The sequence below is a fragment of the Ovis aries genome, chromosome 7 (assembly GCF_016772045.2).
Source record: "Ovis aries strain OAR_USU_Benz2616 breed Rambouillet chromosome 7, ARS-UI_Ramb_v3.0, whole genome shotgun sequence".
Lineage (NCBI taxonomy): Eukaryota > Metazoa > Chordata > Mammalia > Artiodactyla > Bovidae > Ovis > Ovis aries.
This window is the reverse complement of record NC_056060.1, coordinates 3,177,903-3,198,281: the sequence shown is the minus strand read 5'-3', so window position 1 is coordinate 3,198,281 and position 20,379 is coordinate 3,177,903. Positions and strand designations below refer to the sequence as shown.

Below are 20,379 nucleotides of genomic sequence, written 5' to 3'. Positions count from 1 at the left end.
ATTTCTGGAATCTTCTATGCTACTTCTTTTCACTGGGTTATTGCTCTTTTCAGTGAGTAGGGCAAGTGAAGGAGACATTCTCCACCGTCTAATAAACTCTTATCTATCCCTCAAGACAGAGCTGCTGCTAAGAAGTCTGGCACACCTCAGCTCAGGCAGTAGGAGAGCATCCACTTTTCCACTAATTAATTACCAGCCTATCTCTGTCATTTGCTCTGTCTCTTCTACTCAACCCTGCTCGAGACTTTAAACTCCGTGAAGGTAGAGAATATCTTCTTTTAATCTGCATGACCCCTGAAATGCAAAATCCTAGCCAAGACAAACATGAAATGAATGAACTGATCAAATCTTTGCCTCCTCTGAACTGCCAAAGAGCTCACGCATAACTCTCCCCACCATGGAACTTTTAAGTTTTTAGCTTTCGTATGGTAGACATTTTTGCATACAGAAGACTCCCAACTAAACTCTTAGCAACCTGCAAATAGATTTGATCTTGGTTCTGCTGCAGCCCCAGCTGGAAAGCACAAGTCCTGGAATTGAGTGAAGGTTCAACATACAGTAGATTACAACAGTGAAGGGGCTAACCCTCCGAAAGAGTGCTCTCTGAGAAGAGGGTGAGTTTGCATGGGAAAAAAACTGGAATACCCTTCAAGAAATGCAGTCCTGTTACTTACAGACACATTTATCATTTAAAATATGTTATAGTTGGACACGACTCAGTGACTTCACTTTCACTTTTCACTTTCATGCATTGGAGAAGGAAATAGCAACCCACTCCAGTGTTCTTGCCTGGAGAATCCCATGGACGGTGGAGCCTGGTGGGTTGCTGTCTATGGAGTCGCACAGAGTCAGACACGACTTAAGCGATTTAGCAGCAGCATACCAACTGTAGTCTGATAGATGTTTATAGAGAACATCCTTGGTCATTTGTTGAAGAAGAAAATTAATCACTGTTTTTATGTAATCAGTGCTTCTAAAGTACTTGAAAGTACTTGAAAGCAGTGGATTTTCTTAAGTAGATTAATTATTTATAATTTGCATAGTAAATTCCGCATAGAGCATAAAGCTACATTTTATCAGATTCCCTTCAAATGCTACAAATTTTGTTTTTACAGAGTTCAAATCAATGAGACTTCTTTGTTTCCTAACATTTTGTTAATACTATAAAGTACCAACATGTCTTCTTGACCTTTGCGTGGTTGAAGCATTGATGAATGAGCCTTACCCCATATCACGCTGCCTTCTGCAGACTGGGAGGGGAGAACAGAACTTTTGCAGAGAAGCTCAGCCTCCATCACTCAGCACCCCTGTCCTGTGGTCCCCAACTCTCTCACTTCTACATCACTGACTACTCTCTTTGTGTATATCCGAACTGTGAGGTCTTCTAGAATTGTTTTCTTCCAAACTTTCCTTCACTCATTTCCACCTTTTTCCTTCTAAGCTATCATTTCGCTTTTTGTCCATGCCTCAGAATTTTGTCATCTCTATTATCTGCGTGCACCCAGAACTGTACTACCTCTTCAACTGCCATAGCAAAGCCATCAGGCAATCTATCAGCTCTGCAGCACTTCAACCAGTGACAGAAACAGAACAGACACTCCACCGGGGAAGTGGAAAATCTGGTGGGCAGTTCATCCATGATGATACAGTATCTGTGTTTTGTGTGTATAAATCAAGATGTGTGTATAGTCATTAGTATTGTTCTCTTCGTACTTTGCCATCATTTAATTAACACTGAGCACCTGTTAATTTACTGTGCACTCAGTTGAGATGTAAAATTGAGTAAGTCAAGGTCATCCTGTTTAGCAGGGAAGAATGGTTTAATGTGAAAGATTCTGCTCATGGGTAATTGCCACACAGGAAGCAAGTTCTCCTGCATGAACAAGTGCCCATGGGGCCAAGAGGAAGGAGCAGCTACAGCCATCAGGGAAAGCTTCACAAAGAACTGACTTTTGAACTTGTCTGAGTGACTGAGTGGGCATTTATCAAATAGACAGATTGAGGGCAGGTTGCTCCAAGAAAGGACACATCCTTTAGAGCCTTGGAAGTGTAAGAATCATATATGCTGAGAAAAGCAAACATCAGACTGTTACAGGAGGTCGGGGTGCCTACAGGCAGCAGCAGGAAATGAGGTAAAAAGAACTTTGTGTGGCATGACAGGGGCTGTTCTAAGAGCACCGTCATGTCGCACATTCAGAATGTAATGAACACCTAAGATGAACATGGATCTTGGTGAGAATTCACAAGGCCAGGGGGCATAAGTGGGAAATGTGAAGAGTACGTCATTGGGGAGGGGTGGGGGTGGTGGGAGAGAGAATGACTGGGGCACACGGTGGGTGAAGAGTGTTGGTAAGGAGTGGCTTGTTCCACTTGGGGCCCCATGAAGTGCCTGATTGAGACACAATAAGTAAGGCCACCCCTTAGTTGAGAGGATGGAAGAATCTGAGGAGAGCATCAGCTTTGAAGCCCACACTACAATTCACTTTGATTGCAGGCAACTAGATAAAGGTCAAGTTTCTAACAGGAGAATGAGCTGTACCTAGTACCCACACAGCCTATTTCAACATGTTCCCCTAACACAGTGGAGCCTTGGGCTCCATCCAGGAGAGCAGGGGCCACAGAGCCCAGAGTCTGTCTTCCCTTCACTGCTGCAAACCTCTGCAGAAGGTGGTTCTCACAGCAGCTCCAGGGCTGCTCTCTGCAGAGACAGTGAGCAGGACAGAGCAGCAGCAGCACCCACCATGCTTGGCAGAGAAGTTTCTGGGAATTCCAGATTCTTGAGTGAGCTAGACTTGACAGGGGACTGGGCATCTTGCATCAGTTCATTCAGTTCAGTCACTCAGTCATGTTCAACTTTGTGACCCTATAGACTGCAGCATGCCAGGCTTCCCTGTCCATTACCAACTCCAGGAGCTTACTCAGACTCATGTCCATTGAGTCGGTGAGGCCATCCAACCATCTCATCCTCTATCGTCCCCTTATCCTCCCGCCTTCGATCTTTCTCAGCATCAGGGTCTTTTCCAAGGAGTCAGTTCTTTGCATCAGGTGGCCAAAGTATTGGAGCTTCAGCTTCAGCATCAGTCCTTCCAATGAATATTCAGGACTGATTTCCTTAAGAACAGACTGGTTGGATCCCTTGACTCTCAAGAGTCTTCTCCAACATCACAGTTCAAAAGTATCAATTCTTCAGTGCTCAGCTTTCTTTATAGTCCAACTCTCACATTTCACACATGACCACTGGAAAAACCATAGCTTTGACTAGACGGACCTTTGTTGGCAAAGTAATGTCTCCACTTTACTGTATGCTGTCATTTCTTCTAAGGAGTAAATGTCTTTTATTTCATGGCTGCAATCACCACCTGCAGTGATTTTGGAGCCCAAAGAAAATAAAGTCTGTCACTATTTCCATTGTTCCCCATCTATTTGCCATGAAGTGATGGGACCAGATACCATGATCTTATTTTTCTGAATGTTGAATTTTAAGCTAGCATTTTCACTCTCTTTTTTCACTTCCATCAAGAGGCTCTTTAGTTCTTCTTCACTTTCTGCCATATGGGTGATGTCATCTGCATATCTGAAGTTATTGGTATTTCTCCCAGCAATCTTGATTCCAGCTTGTGCTTCATCCAGATGATGTACTCTGCATATAAGTTAAATAAGCAAGGTGACAATATACAGCCTTGATGTACTCCTTTCCCAGTTTGGAACCAGTCTGTTGTTCCGTGTCCAGTTCTAACTCTTGCTTCTTGACTTGTATACAGACTTTTCAGGAGGCAGGTCAGGTGGTCTGGTATTCCCATCTCTTGAAGAATTTTCCAGTTTGTTGTGGTCCACACAGTCAAAGGCTTTGGCATAATCAATAAAGGACATTCAGGGATGGATGGACCCTACTACTATACACGGAGAGGAAAGTCAGAAGGTGTATTTAGGCTATAGAAAGAACCGTTAGCTGGGAATACAGGAAAGAAAATACAAAGTTTGGCTATGAGGCTATTGGAACATTCTAATGGAATGATGAGGGCAGGCATGCACTGAGGATAGGGTTGTAGGAATATAACTAAGGAATTTATGAGATAGATGTATACCTCTTTTTCCCAGCTGAAAGGACAATTTCTTGTGGCAACTGCTTTCCTAGGGCTGGCAGCAAGAGATACAACAATCTGAAGCACCCGAAAATGATCCCTGGTGTCTACTTGGCACTGTTTACAATGACCTAGCTAAATGAGCTGGGAGCGGGGGGTGGTTAGGGTTCTTCCTATAGGAGGGGTGGCTCCAAAGCTCAATTTCCCACAGTAACAGTGACTCTTTCTTGAAGAAGGGGGCTACAAGGTGTGCCCCATGGTGACCAGGCACTGAATAGCCAGTTCCCTAGACCACCTTTGTAAATAGCTGTCCCTCAAACATGGCATTGAGACCTCTGTGTATCCCCTAGTAACAAAGCTGCACTCATACTTGAACTGTAGCAAAAGAGAATGGAAGATGGGAAAGAACAGGGACATAAAGTGTCCCCAAAAGGCATCCTGAGATGGTGGGAAGGTGGCAGGGTGGTGGAGCTGGGTTACCTTCCCTTTTCATGCTGCTTCATAGGTTCATGAGTTTCTCCTGCTCTCAGTAAGGCTGAGAGCCTTAACCCATGATACTGTGTTGCTGGAGAATTTATCTCAGATCCTGGAGTATGACAACTAATGACTGACCCATTAAAGTATCAACATTAGCTAGGGTAGAATGATTCAACCACAGTTGGCACATCCTGGAGTTATGCATTTTAGTAAGAGCGTATAACATGACTAAAATTGTGGTCAGACTGAAGACTCACCAACAAATAAATAAAAGGCAACCACAAATTGACTAATACATTGACAGTGATATAGAATAAAAGGTTCCAAGAGCTCCCACAGTAATCAGGATGAATCTCGATAAAACACACAATAGTCATTAAATTCTCAAAGGCTTCAGGATCCGCATCTTTATAGAAGGCCATGTGCCTCTTCAGTAAGTAAAATGCTTAGATTTCCTGCTGAAAGTAGAGTCAGATGGCAAGCAAACAGATTGGCTGATTCGGGATACAGTATTTCTAGAAGGTAATTAAAATTACAAGAGAACTAACTGCTTGTCATGCCCTTATTATATTTTCATATACCACTTAGATTTATAAAATTAAACCAGTTGAACTCTCCTTTGGGAAGTGAATAATGAAGACACCTTTGCCCAAGTTCAGCCTCACCTTTGGTCCAAGAGAAGTCACAGAACAGAAAAAAAAAGCATGGATGGAGACACTTTAAACGACAATGATGACCAACTCACTGCCAATACAAGAAAATCACTCCTTTGATTCTACAAATTTAGCTTGATGTAAATTTTAGTAATTTTTCTAATTCCATGCATCTGCGCCCTACACAATTTCATTTATTTGCATTGGCCATATAATCCTCAGCTCTTACATCACAATTAAAATCAATTTAAGATAATTATTCTTTTCAAGATAGATTTGTGACTTTTGCCTGTGCTTTGAAGTGATGTAATTATGGTAGCTGTGTTAGATCAAAAAGCACTGCACCAGAGATGCTTACTTGAATCCTACTGTAAAGTGAAGGACATTCAGAGGGACAACTTGGATCTTGGAGCTGCGGGGCTCTGCTCCTGTGTACGACAAGCTAAAATAAGGCCAACTTTCAAACATCTATTTTAAGAGGCAGATGAGAGAATTAAAACCAATGACACTTTAATACCCACCAAGACTGTGTTTCAATGATTGTAGGGTGAAGGCTGGGCTCATTATTATCTTTCAGAGCATCTTCTCATAGTATCAAAATCAAGAATTGTTGTCATTTGATCTCAGGGCAAACATGACATTTCATTGCCAGCAGAACACAATGTTTTTATTTCTTTCCTGCTTACATCCCACCTCGCCTCTCACTTGTATTTGTGTGTGTGTGTAACTTGCTCTTGCCCTCTCTAATTCCTCAGTATTTTGAACAGTATTGGGTGGGAGGAGGGAGAATATTCCACTTCTGCAGTCTGTTCCCTCAGCTTGTATACAGCACCTTCCCTCTGTTGCAAGTCAGAGTCCACTGTTGCTAACGGAACAGAATCTGGTGTGTCCTGGGAAGAAATGACCACAACAGTCAGGAGGAAACTTGCCAAATAGGAAGGCAAGAACTGGCTCAACGACTCAGAGGACACCATGAGTTAAAAAATGTAATTTATTTAAAAAATGAAATCTCATCCTCAAAATTTCTTTGTTGGGATGCCTAGTGTGGCCAGACAGCTGTGAAGGCAATCAGATGTAGGAAGAGAGCTGAACTGAGGCCAGAGGGCATCAGGGAATTCCAGGTAAGGTGTGGCAAGGTTTGATCTCTCCTTGGCTTTTAGAGAAATTGTGGAGAAGCAGTTTTCTAGAGGCATCCACCATTTAACATAGGGCTGAAGGAAGAACTGGCCATGGTACTCCCTTTCTGGAAGCTTCTGGAGGATTATGCTGGTACAGAACAAAGCCCACACTCTTGCCTTCCCAGTCTGATAGGAGCTCCGTCTCTGCCACTCTCTGCCAAGTGCACGAGGTCCAGTCAAAGCGTCCTTCTCACTGCCCCGGGATGTATCTCTCAGTTCCAGTCTTTGCCTACTTTGCCCACGTTGCCTTTTTTACCAAGAATGGTTCTTTACCTCCCATGGCCCCTCTGTAAAACTCTAGCCACTATTTTGGGTCCAGTTCAGACTCTCCTAGTAAAGTAAATGTCGCTCAGTCGTGTCCGACTCTTTGCAACCCCATGGACTGTAGCCTACCAGGTTCCTCCACCCATGGGATTTTCCAGGCAAGAATACTGGAGTGGGTTGCCATTTCCTTCTCCAGGAGATCTTCCCAACCCAGGGATCGAACCTAGGTCTCCTGTGTTGTAGGCAGATGCTTTACCATCCGAGCCACCAGGGAAATCTAAAACTCTCCTAGACAGAATTAATACTTCATCCCAAAACACTCCCTTTTTTTTCTCAGTATGGCTGAATATCTATTTCTGCATTTTTCTATCTCTCTGTATTCTTCTCCCACTCTAGCACTCTTTCTTTACACACACACACACACACACACACACACACACATATACACACACACACAGTTGCTCTCTCTTGGTCTGCAATGCCAAAATCTCACCAATTTTGAAAGCTGAAAGTTTTTTTTTTTTTTTTCATAATTCACTTGGCAGCAACACTGGAATTGAATTTACTTATAACCTTGATTGATTTCACTGTTATGAGAATCCATGCATTTTCTGTACCCTCCCTCATAAACAAAGACAAAATAATCTCTGCTTGACCTCAGGCTGCCGCGACAGACCTCACTGAAAGTATCAGATCATGTTTAGTGTATGTAGTACTGCCCGAAGACTCGTGTGCATTCCAAGAACCAGAAGTGCTCCTGGAAGACTCCCCCTTTTTTTTGGATACAAAGAACCAGCTGGGCTGGCAAGTCCAGGAGGAGAAACACCCAGACTCAGACCTACGCCCACAGGGGCCCTTCTCATTCCCCTCCTTCGGGGCACTGTGGCGTCCAGCCCAAGGACCCCTGTGTACGGCAGTGTTTCACTCTGCAGGAGGCTTGTCTGCAGGCCTTGCCTAGGTAATCCATGTATGTTCTTGCCTCTTGCTGAGATGGCTGGGGGTCAGTGCCCTTAAGCTTTCTAGAGGCTCCTGGAGGGTATCTCTTAATCTCAGTATTTTCTCAGGCATTAGCAAAGGTTGTATAGCACTACCCTTCACTATTCCTTCAGAGCATGCTTTCCTGACATTGAATCTCTTATTTTTAGTACCTTTTGAAAACTTTATAGGTAGATCATCACACCTTGGTTCTATTAATCCCCTCAATTTATCTCTTTTCTTGCATTTTACTGTAAGTAGCAAGAAAAAAAAAAAAAGGCTACACCTTCCAAATTTCATTTGAAAACCTCCTCAGGTAAATAGCCAAGTTCATCATTTACAAAAACTGCTTTCTACGTACCTACAGGACCCAATTCTACTAAGGTCTCTGCCACCATATATCAAGGATGTCCTATTCTTCAGTTTCTATGAAAACTTCATTTCGTTCTGAGCTCCCACCAATAGTTACTTTCCCTTCCAGAGACTGTATTTTTTTTACAACAATTAAGTGTTCTTTAAGGAAGTTTATGTATCCTTTTGGGGCTTCCCTGGTGGCTCAGAGGTTAAAGCGTCTGCCTCCAATGCTGGAGACCCAGGTTCGATCCCTGGGTCAGGAAGATCCCCTGGAGAAGGTGATGGCACCCCACTCCAGTATTCTTGCCTGGAAAATCCCATGGACGGAGAAGCCTGGTAGGCTACAGTCCATGGGGTCGCAAAGAGTCGGACACGACTGAGCGACTTCACTTTCACTTTACCATTATCTCACTTCTGATTCCTCACTGAGTCATCAACATCCAAATTCCCACCAACAGCCTATTCAAGACAGTCCAGGCTCTTCCAATCATGCTTGTTTAAACCCTTCCACCCTCTTCCCAAAGCCCAATTCCAAGCCACCTCCACATTTCAGGTATCTGATACAGCACCTCCTGCTTCCAGGTATCAACATCTGTATCAGTTTCTATTGCTGCTGTAACAAATTGTCACGTGCTTAGTGGCTTTAAAAAGTCTACTATCTTACTGTACAGTTGGATAGGTGAGCAGTCTGACATAAAATCGTGGGCTGTGTTCCTTTGTGACAGCTTTAGGGGCAGATCTGTTCTTTCCCTTTTCCAGCTCCCAGAGGCCATGGAGGCCACCGTCTCCCTTGGCGGTGGCCCTCTTTCTCCATCTTCAAAGCCAGCAGTATTGCATCTTCCTGACCCTTCTTCCACACTGACATCTGCATCTGACTAACCACAGGCAAAGAAGATTTCTCCTTGTAAGTACTCATGTGCTTAGGTTAGGCCTACCTGATAATCCAGATCAACCACTATATTGTAAGGTGCTTAACTTTCATCACATATGAAAAGACCCTTTTTTACTTTCATAGGAATTAGGACAGGAACATCTTTAGGGAGCTGTTATATTTTGCGAACTACTCAAGCTTACTTCAGATTTCAGAGGCCTCAGTACAGCATGCGAAAAACATATCATAATGAAACTATTCTGTAATGAAGTTGACGAAAGATGATCAGATAGCAGTCATCTTCGGGCCCTGCCTTTTAGTCCCTACTCATTGCATACCTGTTAATTAATGGTTTACAATCATAAACCGTTGTTTATATGTTATACAGCTTTATAGAATGAAACATGCTTTTGGTCTCACGGATTAACTGATGAAACCCTCACTATGTTAATATCATGCATTTACTCCCCGTGTTCAACATGTTTTCTCTCATGTTATCCAGACAGAAAACAAATCAAAAATATACAGTGAGTGTGACATTAACTTAATTAAGTTAATGCAATTTATACTGTCAATGACAAAATAAATATTTTGCTTACCAAGTTAACTTTCTGTTTTACTGTCTTTAATGACAAGCTTAAGTAGTTGGACTTTAAATGTCAACTCAAGGGATATGCAGCATTTGGTGCTTATAACAGTACCAAAATGAGAAGAGTACTCCTATCAACTCCAGGTGGTACATAAGAAAACAGTGGCACACAGACGTCAACAACTCTGCAAAAATTTTATAGCTGGTTAGTAGCAAATCCAGATTTAAACCCAGAAAATGTGAATTTAGAGTCTATGCTCTTAACCACTACACTTTGTAGCATCCTAATGAGATTAGATTTATTGTTGATAGTGGCTTAAGGCTTAATAATTAGGTAATCTTAATGTAAGCTGGGCTCTTCATTGTCCAGTCCAGTCTGAGCAGGGACTCACTTAACAGAAGAATACTAATTTTATTTTTTAAAATTGGGTTTAAACACATTACCATCAAAATGTCAAGGATACTCAGTCTCTCAAGGAAGTAACAGAGTCAAGATTGCACACAATCATCAAAATGCTCCTCAAATCTGTTTCCCTCACTCTCATATGTTTAATTGTGGCCTCAGGCATCCACAAAACATTCTGCCACTCTGCTGTCCTAGAAACAATTTGAGCGTGTGTGTGTGTAAGCAAGCATGCACACAGACAGAGGCACACACTAAATCCCAAGTTTAATGACAAGACGACTGTCCCTAGACGTATCTGATTTATAAATCTTGAACTGTAACTATTTAGCATCCTGACCCGCAAAATAAACAGATATGACTACATGAGATGTAAGTCTCCAGCAAGTTCTGAAAATTCATCCTCCAAGTGGAACTTGGAGATTACATTAAGCAAAGTCTTAGTGTTCAGCTGAATGTTGATTTTTAAAATTTCTAAGACTTGTAAAAGTCTTTTTAATGTATTAAACATACTCCTTGGTCTTTAATTAACCTAGTTAGCATCTCTTTTTCAGTTATGTGAACTGCTAAGTGGAGTGAATGAACTAAGAAAATTTCAAAGTTCCTTCAAGCACCAACATTCTATCATTCTCTGGTTAAGTAACTCATACTACAGTGGGTTCTGCGCACAAAAAATTTGAAATACAGCCAAGAGATTGGAAATTCAAACTGTTAAGTCTTCATGTATTTGCAGCTTAATTGTGGGTTTTATTGTAACAGAATATCAAATGGGACCTCAGTTGTCTAGAATTTCATTTAAAGCGTCTAACTGTAAATGGAAACAGGGACAATAAATTCTACCATATTCTGAAGAGAGAAGTTAGATACATCTCTACAAATCTCTAGAAAATTTCCAGTAACAGCCACACATAAGAGCTTATATAACAGAAGGCAAGAGATCTATTGTAGAAAGGAAACCTCACAAAGAATCTTTCACAGGTGAGAGCGTTGTGGTGTTTACCCTTCCTGTCCTGTGCTTTTAATTCACTGCCACCAAATCAAGTGAGGGGTTGCCAAGAGAGCTACTCAGAGTGGCTGTTTTCCAGAAGAAGACACTTTTATTTCATTCATCCCCCGACTTGTACCAAAGTTCCTGTAGAAACAGATAGGCCTGCCCACGCTGCCACAAGAGAAGAGGAGCATAATAGAGATCTTGGCAGAGCTCAGGGGTTTTGCAGTTAGGGAACACATATGAACGCAAGACTCCTCGTCTGGAGAAGATGAAGGTGAGAAAAAGTTTGAAACACCCCTCAATATAAAATAAGGAAACAGGGCACCAATGAGGGCAAACTGCACTTTCATGGTTTGGACAAGCAAGAGTTTCCCAGCAAGCATCTCAATACAAAGATGGCTGCTAGGCTCAAATCCCACTGCTGGGCATACACACCGAGGAAACCAGAATTGAAAGACACACGTGTACCCCAATGTTCATCGCAGCACTGTTGATAATAGCCAGGACATGGAAACAGCCTAGATGTCCATCATCAGATGAATGGATAAGAAAGCTGTGGTACATATACACAATGGAGTATTACTCAGCCATTAAAAAGAATTCATTTGAATCAGTTCTAATGTGATGGATGAAACTGAAGCCGATTATACAGAGTGAAGTAAGCCAGAAAGAAAAACACCAATACAGTATACTGACACATATATATGGAATTTAGAAAGATGGTAATGATAACCCTGTATGAGAGACAGCAAAAGAGACACAGATGTATAGAACAGACTTTTGGACTCTGAGGGAGAGGGAGAGGGTGGGATGATTTTGGAGAATGGCATTGAAACATGTATACTATCATGTAAGAAACGAACCGCCAGTCTATGTTCAATACAGGATACAGGATACTTGGGGCTGGTACACGGGGATGATCCAGAGAGATGATATGGGGTGGGAGGTGGGAGCGGGGTTCAGGATTGGGAACTCATGTACACTCGTGGTGGATTCATGTCAATGTATGGCAAAACCAATACAGTACTGTAAAGTAAAATAAAGTAAAATATAAATTTTAAAAAAAGTGCATTGAAAGGAATGCTCTGTGCAAAGATATGGAGAAATAGAGATGCACCAACTGGGACAGGGGCTGGGAGAGGATTCTTAAGGGTTCAGCTGGAGACTCTGTCACCCCACTAGGGACTTGTGCAATAAGTGTGACCCTGTGAAGTGGGTCACCTCCAGTGAACCTATGAAAACACTGCATTTCAATGCTTGCCACAGCAGTAGTGTTAGTTGCTCAGTCGTGTCTGACTCTTTGTGACCCCATGGACTGCAGCCCACCAGGCTTCTCTGTCCATGGGATTCTCCAGGCAAGAATACTGGAGTGGATTGCCATTCCCTTCTCCAGGGGATTCACCCAACCTGGGGATCAAATCCAGGTCTCCTGCATTGCAGGCAGACTCTTTACTGTCTGAGCTACAGGGATCTCATGCGATGCTTGCCACAATAGAGTATATTTGACACCTAAGAGAAGTGTGAGAAGCCGCCATCAGCTAAGGAAACAAAGACAGAAAGACATTCTTCTCCATTACTTCCACAAAAATGGGGAAACTAAAGTACATGAAGGGTGACCTTCACCAGCAAGATTACATTCTGGGTGGGAAGGCAGAAAAATCCACTGGCCTTGTCCACAGTCAGGCTCCTCCCATGCGCTCCTCAGTGGGATGGGGCCCTGGCCCTTCTCCACTGCTGTCTACACCCTGAACTCCCCTGCAGGGAGCTTTCCTAAGAAGGACAAGGTATTTCCCTGAGAGCCCTGAGGGTGAGTAAGAAGATCCTATGCAGGTGGATTTCCATGCAGTTCAGATCCAGTCTTTGTTGTTGCCCCTCTACCACCATTTGGCTATTTGCCTCAACACGGTGGAAATTCACAGTTGAAATGAACTCCCTCATATACAGACATTTAGAATACAGCCTGAATTTCAGAGGGATAAAGAGGTATCTTTGGGGGCCTATAAATATATTTAAGGCTGAGATAAGCTGCTGAGTAGAAAGTCATTGTTTCATAGGAAAATATCTACTCTGCTGTGGTTATTATATTTCTTGTTCATGGTAAATAAATTATTTATACAGTCTGGAAAAATTTGATTTAAGTTGCACTGAGGTTAAACAAAATGTAGTATAACCAAGTAATTTCTTGCTCCTAAATCAAATCCTATATGTTTCATAATGCCTTACTCAATGTTCCATTATCATACCAAAATGCCATCATTTTTCCACTTTTTCAAAAATCAATTCAAACCAAAGACCCTTTGCACCACCCCATCTTCTATCTCACTCTCTAATGTTTCTGTGTGATAACTGTGATACATATAATAAGCTTAGAGAAACCTTCCATCTTTTTCCCGGTCATTAGTCAAAGGAAAGAATCCAACGTTTCCCTTGACACAGAGTTCAGATAAAGACCTCCCATTTTCATATCAGCCTGTTTAGCTCCTTGAAGGTCATTGGGATTATGGAGAAAATGGCCAACAGTGATACTCCACTGTCCTCTTGAATGAAAGTTTTAACACAAATATAGAAACAGATACCCATTTCTCCCAGGTCCCCAAACATGAATAAGTAATCCTCAAAGGAGAAACGATTTAAGGGTAATCATGTAACTGATGTATTTAATGGGTTAACTTCATAGGGTGAAATCACGTAAGAGCTTTATTTTCTTACCACTCCTTAAAATCCCTGTCCTTCCTTAAATCTGGAGGCTCTCTGAGTTAGGTCCCATATATTTTCTGAGTACTACTGAATATTAGGGTTAAAAAAAAATTGAGTCAAATTTAAATAGTGAGAAAGCATTCCTCCAATTCCAAGTTTCTTTATCACCAGTAGATCTGGCCCAGTTAGTGACTGACAGTCAGGCCTGGAAGTGGGGGGCCTGGTCTGTTCCTCTCCACCCTTGATGTGTCTCCTTCCCCACTCTCCTAAGACAAGGCATAAAGTAGGAGTCTTGTATTCGCTATTTTTGGCAAGTCAGCTGTGAGAGGAGTTGGGATTTATGCAGACATCCTCAAGGTTTGCACATGGTAGGGTACAGAGGAATGAAGACTAGAATGATGGAAATGTAGGATAGCGTGACCGACACAGTATCTTTGCACCTCAGCTTACCCACAGTCAAATCCTGCTTCTCCATGTCTCTTTCAGTTCTGATACTTAACTTGTTCGACAAGAATGGATAAACATAACACAACTAAAATACTGAAACATCACAGGCTTATATAGGCAACACAGAAGGACCGCAGCGCAGGGGATATGGGAAAGGATTTACGAAAGAAGAGTATTTAAAAGTGTAACTATGATTTTATCCACAGTGTCTAAATTTAACCAGAGAACCTTGAATAAAATTATATTACATAAATAATGTAACTCTCAGCTCAGTTCAGTCACTCAGTCATGTCGGACTGCTTATGACCTCACAGACTGCAGCATGCCAGGCTTCTCTGTCCATTACCAGCTCCCAGAACCTACTCAAACTCATGTCCATTGCATCGGTGATGCCATCCAACCATCTCATCCTCTGTCGTCCCCTACTCCTCCTGCCCTCAAATTTTCCCAGCATCAGGGTCTTTTCCAATGAGTCAGCTCTTCACATCAGGTGGCCAAAGTATTGGAATTTCAGTTTCAGCATCAGTCCTTCCAGTGAATATTCAGGACTGATTTCCTTTAAGATTGACTGGTTGGATCTCCTTGCAGTTCAAGGGACTCTCAAGAGTCTTCTCCAACACCACAGTTCAGAAGCATCAATTCTTTGGCGTTCAGCTTTTTTTACAGTCCAACTCTCACATTTCATACATGACTACTGGAAAAACCATAGCTTTGACTAGGTGGACCTCTGCTTTTTAATATGCTGTCTAGGTTGGTCATAACTCTCCTTTCAAGGAGAAAGAATCTTTTAATTTCATGGCTGCAGTCACCATCTGCAGTGATTTTGGAGCCCCAAATAATAGTCTCTCAACTGTTTCCACTGTTTCCCCATCTATTTGACACGAAATGATGGGACCGGATACCATGATCTTAGTTTTCTGAATGTTGAGTTTTAAGCCAACTTTTTCACTCTCCTCTTTCACTTTCATCAAGAGGCTCTTTAGTTCCTCTTCACTTTCTGCCATAAGGAGGGTGTCATCTGCATATCTGAGGTTATTGATATTTCTCCCGGCAATCTTGATTCCAGCTTGTACTTCATCCAGTCCAGCGTTTCTCATGATGTACTCTGCATTTAAGTTAAATAAGCAGTGTGACAATATACAGCCTTGATGTACTCCCTTCCCAATTTGGAACCAGTTTGTTGTTTGATGTCCAGTTCTAACTGTTGCTTCCTGACCTGCATACAGATTTCTCAGGAGGCAAGTCAGGTGGTCTTGTATACCCATCTCTTGAAGAATTTTTGCACAGTTTGTTGTGATCCACACAGTCAAAGGCTGTGGCATAGTCAATGAAGCAGAAGTAGGTGGTTTTCTAGAACTCTCTTGCTTTTTTTGATGATCCAGGGATGTTGGCAATTTGATCTCTGGTTCCTCTTCCTTTTTAAAATCCAGCTTGAATGTCTGGAAATTCAAGGTTCATGTACTGTTGAAGCCTGGCTTGGAGAATTTTGAGCATTACTTTACTAGCATGTGAGATGCGTGCAATTGTGCGGTGGTTTGAACATTCTTAAGCATTGCCTTTCTTTGGGATTGGAATGAAAACTGACCTTTTCCAGTCCTGTGGCCACTGCTGAGATTTCCAAATTTGCTGGCATATTGAGTGCAGCACTTTCATAGCATCATCTTTCAGGATTTGAAATAGCTCTACTGGAATTCCATCACTTCCACCAGCTTTGTTCATAGTGATGCTTCCTAAGGCCCACTTGACTTCACATTTCAGAATGTCTGGCTCTAGGTGAGTGATCACACCATCGTGGTTATCTGGGTCATAAAGGTCTTTTTCTCAATAGTTCTGGGTATTCTTGCCATCTCTCCTTAATATCTTCTGGTTCTGTTAGGTCCATACCATTTCTGTCCTTTACTGTGCTTGTCTTTGCTATCAACCAGTGACTAGCAATATAGTATAACCAATGTACACTTAATTATAGGAATTATCATCTGACACCATAAACTTCCTGGAAGAGATCACAGGCAAAACATTCTCTGACGTAAATTGCACCAACGTTTTCTTAAGTTGGTCCCCTAAGGCAATAGAAATGAAAACAAAAATAAACAAATGGGACCTAATCAAACTTATAAGCTTTTGCACAAGATAGGAAACAATAGACAGAATGAAAAGATGGCCTATGGACTGGGCGAAAATATTTGCAAATGATGTGACCAATAAAGGCTTAATTTCCAAAATATACAAACAGCTTATACTACTCAATAACAGAAAAATAAACAACCCAACACAAAAACATGCAAAAGACCAAAGTAGACATTTCTCCAAAGGAGACATATAGACGGCCTATTACTAAGCACATGAAAAAAATGCTCAATATTGCTAATTATTAGACAAATGCAAATGAAAACTACAATAAGGAACCACCTAACACTGGTCAGGTTGACCATCATTAAACAGTCTACAAATAGCAAATAATGGAGAGAGTGTGAAAAAAAGGGAGCCCTCCTATTCTGTTGGTAGAAATTTAAGTTGGTGTAGCCACTATGGAAAACAGTATGGAGGTTCTTCAGAAAACTAAAAATAGAATTAGCATATGACCCCGTAATCCTATTCCTGGGTGTATATCCAGGCAAAACTATAATTTAAAAAGATGCATGCACCCCAGTGTTCATAGCAGCACTATTCACAATAGGTAAAGCATGGGAGCAACCTAGCCGTGCACTGACAGAGGAATGGGGAAAGAAACTGTGGTGCATAGACAGAGGAACATTACTCAGCCATTAAAAATAACCAGATAATGCCATCTGCAGCAACATGGGGGCAACCGGAGATTATCACACTAAATGAGCCAGAAAGACAAGTGCCATATGCTATCGCTGATACACTGTGGACTCTAACAAATGATGCAAATAAACGTATCTACAAAAGAGAAACGGTCTCATAAACATAGAGAATGGACCTGTGGTTGCCAAGGGGAAGGGGTCTGAGGGAGGGGTGGAGTGGGAGGCTGGGGTTAGTAGGGGTAATCTACAGGATACGGAAGGAATGAACAACAAGGTTCCACTGTACGGCACAGGGAACTATATTCCATGCTTAATGACAAACCATAATGAAAAAGAATATAAAAGGTGTATTACGTATATATATATATAAAACTGAATCATTTTACTGTACAGAAGTTAACATTTCAAACCAATTATACTTCAATAAAATAATTATCACATACAATCATATATTCTTATATAATACAGTAATAAAATTAAAATTATTATTATAAGTATATAATTATACACTTTGTGTGATAATATAATAAATTCCTGCTGCCGTTTATGTATTGTTTGAAGGCCCGACTCTTTCAGATCTAGGACTATACTCATGAAACAAAATACATCCTTTACAGATAGCTACATAAGGGGCCATCCTTTAGATTTTATTTAATACTAGGAAAGCAAAGATGTTACCTGAGGACATCAAACAAAAAATGGGTGATGACAAGAACCTGGCAATGGACTTCAAATATTCTGTACCATCTGAGTCACCAGGGAAGCCTCTGACTTCAGATATTCTAAAATGAATTCTAGGCAACCTCTGCAGATAGGACATTTAGAGAACCTGTCTTAAAACCGTATTGCCTTTTCCTCAAAACACAGCCATATCTTGCCCAAGCAAAAAGGAATCTAAACGAAGAAGCATTTGCAAAGAGTAGAAGGGCAGTCAGTGCAGCTGAAGAGCAAGCAGATGAGGAGCAGGATACTGCCGGGTGTGGGGCAGCAACCTCTGCGGTGCTCATGCATCAGTGCAGAAATGGGAATAAAAGCTTAGGGGGTATACATCGATTTCTTGTTCCAATTCGTTGTTGTCCAGTCACTAAGTCAACCCCTTGGATGTAGCATTCTGGGCTCCACTGCCCTCCACTATCTCTCGGAATTTGCTCAAATTCAAGCCCATTGAGTCAGTGATGCTCCCTAACCTTTGCATCCTCTGCTGCCCCTTCTTCCTTTTGCCTTCAAGCTTTTCCAATTTTTCCTAGTTCTGATACAGGGAACAGATAACCAGGTTTCCTGTGGTCTGCGGCTTTGGCCTGCCCATTAGATCTGGCCCTATTTGGTCCCTTTCCTGTTTTCCTCAGTGTCTTACAACCCATTTCATGGTCACAGTCTTGCTGCTCTGAAGATCGGCAGCAGGCTGCCTAAGGTGGGCAGTTCCCTGGCAACACGTCTTGTCCATTTTGCTCAACGTATGATTATTGTGAAACTGAGTATAATGGCTAAAGTGTAAGTCACTTGCATTTCTACAGGGATTTATCCTTTGTTTTGAATTGCCACCTCATTTCAGTTCAGTTGCTCAGTTGTGTCCAACTCTTTGTGACCCCATGGACTGCAGCTCGCCAGGCTTCCCTGTCCATCACCAACTCCTGGAGCTTGCTCAAACTCGTGTGCATCGAGTTGGTGATACCATGCAACCGTCTCATCCTCTGTCATCCCCCTTCTCCTCCAGCCTTCAATCTTTCCCAGCATCAGGGTCTTTTCCAGTGAGTCAGTTCTTTGCATCAGGAGGCCAAAGTATTGGAGCTTCAACATCAGTGCTTGCAATGAATATTCAGCACTGATTTCCTTTAGGATGGACTGGTTGGATCTACTTGCAGTCCAAGGGACTCTCAGTTCAAAAGCATCAATTCTTCAGCACTCAGCTGTCTTTATGATCCGACTCTCACATCTTCACCTCAGCTCTCTGCCATTAGATCTGCTTCTTGCTGCCTCTCTCGTTATTTCAATTCTACTCTACTGATACCACCAACAACCTCCTGACTGTATAAGGCACTTTATTTCCCCAAGCACCTAACTTACACTTGAAAAATTGCATTAGCAATTAGATAATCTTTCAAATTCTTCCTCCCTCGAAAACTTGCACACACCTCACAAAAGGACAGGACTTCTCAGGATGATGGTCAACACCACCATAGAAGAGCTAAACCCAAAACCAGGAGAGGAGGGTGGGTATCAGATATGAAAGTAAAACCCAACAGGAATCCATGTCAGAAAAAGGTTAATTTCAAGGCACAGGATTGAGCCTAACAATTCCAGTCTAAGAGAGAAAGATGATTTTTGCTAATACTGCAAACTTTCAACAATGATGAATAAAACTGGTATGAACCTACTGGGATTTTTTGATTAAGGGGTTGGGGTTTTTAAAGTTCAAATTACCTTCAGAGGGGACTGTTTAGTTGAGAGTGAATTGAGAAATGATCCTCTCATAAGAGCCTGAAGGTCAGGTGATAGCAGCTTTGTGAAAAGTGTATTTCTTTAAGCTGGAGTTGAGACAATACAAAGCTGACTGTTGGAAAAAAAAAAAAAAGTGAGATCAATAATTCTAAATTTCTGCAGTCCAGACAAGCTTCTATTTTCTTTTTTATTTCTTCAAAATCTCAAGGGGCTCTGTCTCAAAAGCAGAAAGTTATGGCAGCAGCAAAGGGTCGATAGAGGTTCACAAGGAAGAGAGATGACAGAGCACAGCAAGTAGGGGAGGGGAAAAACCGGATCTCGGAAGAAGCTGCAAGGAGGCCACTCTTCTGAAAAGCGCCTTCCGAAAGGCATGCACTGGTCTCCACGTGCTTTTGCATGAGTGCTGAATCTGGAATTTATTGCGTAAATATTTACTAAGTGAATACAGTGATTCAGAGGGCACACTGTACTACTCTCTTCTCTGCCTTCTTTTTGCGCCTGTGTGTATATGAACTTAGGTGGGATTACTACAGATCTATGTGAATATAAGCATATTTATAAATTCCATTTAGCCCTCTTAATGTTATAATGACTTCACTGGAGCATGTCTTAAATGGTTGAGCTACATAGTAATATGTATTAAATATTTCTACACAAGTGTTTTAATATGACTGGTTGTGTATGCCTCCTACAAGGATTCATCTCTGGGGCCAGGTTAATAGCTTACCATGCACCATCATTCCTAAGAATCCTGGCCTTCTGAACTCAGAATAACATAGGATCAAAAGGAAACTACTGTTCAGCAATTCCTACTGAGGAAAACGTGTTTCATTGTGTATCTGGAGATCTATTCCCTCCAGATGGGCAATTTCCAACAGGATACCTCATCTCTCTGAGCCTAGATTTTGACATCTGTATGTCAGGGTGGTTAGGCCAATCTAGCAGTTTCTGAGTCTTGTTTTCTGAAGTTTTATATTTCCTCGAGAGTATCTTCAGTGCCACCTTAAGGGCCAGGAGGAGGCTCAGGTGACTTCTGGTTTTCAAGACAGCAGTCGTGCTTCTGTCTTACATGATTGGGACTCTGCACATGGGATAAGAGTTTAATGCTAAGGAGGAATTTATCATAATCCAGACCTATAAATTCTGGAAGGCACCATATAACTGTGCGGTGCTTAGTTGCTTGGTCGTGTC

General features: G+C 41.9%; 1 protein-coding gene and 1 non-coding gene across 3 annotated transcripts in view; one reads left to right on the top strand and one right to left on the bottom strand.

Annotated features, from left to right (window-relative positions):
• The window catches only part of KCNN2 (potassium calcium-activated channel subfamily N member 2), a 524,409-nt gene that overhangs the window by 207,702 nt on the left and 296,328 nt on the right, over positions 1–20,379 (bottom strand). The window lies entirely within an intron of this gene.
• Positions 8,175–8,247, top strand: TRNAW-CCA (transfer RNA tryptophan (anticodon CCA)). Its single transcript has one exon. It is a non-coding gene; the product is annotated as a tRNA-Trp (tRNA).